A 2106-nucleotide genomic window follows, 5' to 3' on the forward strand; every position below is an offset into this window, starting at 1 on the left:
AAATATATTCAACACAACAAAATATTTTCACAAACACCTTATTTTTCACACAAACAGTTTTTTTTTTCACAACACTTTTTCATATAAAAACACATTTCACACAAAAATAGTTTTTTTATTACACTACATTTTTCCAAGTCTAAGCCTAATTACTTCAATAAAAATTCTCCTAAAGTTCTTACCAAAGCATCCTTTGCAACGGCGCCAAAAACTTGACAGCGACTTTTTATATACCTAAAAATACATGAATTTGACACCACTACTAAAAGATTTAAATCCCCGGCAATGATGCGAAAAACTTGATGCAACTTTTAATATGCAAGAATTTATGAACCTAGATTTATATATTTATAATGGTTTTGTAAAGTCACAATTTCAAACGCAAGTATATGTATCGCTCAACCAATACAGGGCTCTAGTGGAGTCCCGTTTATCGATCCCATATGGAAGCGAGGTAAGAGGTCCTTAGTCTAATTCTAGTCTACTACAATTAGTCCTTAGTTTGGAATGTCGATTAAAATGATGTTTTATCTAGCAACTACTCCTAAATGTAAGTGTTAAATGTAAAGATAGTAACTATAACTAAATGCAAATATTAATTCTAAAGATAACTCGTTTTGGAGGAATTGGTTTGGAGAATTTTGAGATATTAAAACTATTATTCTGATGTAATGAATTGGATAATATAAAAGAATGAGATGCATTAACTATTGTATGTGCCAAATAGGAGCAATCCTATTCTTTACCCTTTGGTCCAGGCATAAAGATTGACTAATCATATTCTTGTTTACTGAATTCGTGGCTAGGCTGGGATGATACCGGCTCTCACTTCAAAGCTCCCACATTCCCCTCACCTGAGGGCTAACATCTCTGCTTCAGTACCCAAACAATAGGATTGAATTGGGGATTTTTGTCTACCCTAAAATCTCCAATTCTACGCTTATCAAAGTATATTTCCTTATTTATTTGCATTCAACTCCCATAAACTTAACCTTCCATGAAATCTGAATGTGGTTCTACTTTGCTGAGAATTACACAGCCCTCTTGGGTATTAATGCAATTATAATGAATTTTAACACTACAACTGGCCTTTATTGTAATGTAAATAAAGTGTAAGTAAAAACCATCACATTGATAATTAAATCCACTTCTAACATGCATCACAAAATCCTAAACATGAATTCTACTCATTACAAAAGAAAAGCAAAATGAAAACAATGGCATAATCTTCTCATACCATTATTTCCAAACAAGAAGAGAGAGTAAGAGAAACACATCATAAAGCACAAAGAAAACACAACGGAAAACTTCATTTCATCAAAGCAAATCCAATAGATAAGTGTTTATAAAATTATAAGATAATGAAGAACACAATACTTAGCTTTTTTCCTTTGAAAAAAAGAAGAAAATCTCTCCCACAAATTCTCCCACCGATCCATACAAAGCTAGAACATCTCCTTACAAATTCTCTCAAAATCTCCTCTTCAATCTCTCCAAAATGGTAGAAATCTACATTTCTACTCCTACTCTAAATACCCTAAACTTTCTCCACACTTTTCCTAACATTCTTCTCACACAAAAATCTTTTTTTCTAACTTAAATTTGTTCTTTTAAAGTGTAGGATGAATTTTGAAGACTTGCCACAAGAACCCTTTCAAAAAGCATCCAATTACGTTGAATTTCAGCCCATAACCGCCAGAAGTCGGTCCATAGTCGTTGCGGGAGCCGTCGTGCGGGAGCCGTCGGCGGGCTCGAGGGTGCCGTCGGTGAGCTTTTCTGTCATTTTTTGGTCTTCTCAGGTAAATCTCACCGTCGGCGCCATTTTTGTGTCATCAGAGAGCAAACTGCGCAGCTCCACCGTTTCGCTCCGTTTGGCTCCGTTTCGCCTCATTTCAGTTGCGTTGTGTTCCTAAAAGATTGCCCTACAAATTAAGCATAAAAACAACCTTTCTTAAAAGTGTAATCTCATTCAAAAATATGCAAGAAGTGTAAAAGAGATTAAGCATCAAAAGACTTATCGAAAGGTGACAGGGCAAAATTTCATTTCTTGCTTGTTTTTGCTCCAAATTGCACCGTTTTTGCATCTTTTTGCTCCAATGACCATAA

Source organism: Phalaenopsis equestris, unplaced genomic scaffold (genome assembly GCF_001263595.1).
Source record: "Phalaenopsis equestris unplaced genomic scaffold, ASM126359v1 Scaffold000002, whole genome shotgun sequence".
In the NCBI taxonomy this organism is placed as follows: Eukaryota; Viridiplantae; Streptophyta; class Magnoliopsida; order Asparagales; family Orchidaceae; genus Phalaenopsis; species Phalaenopsis equestris.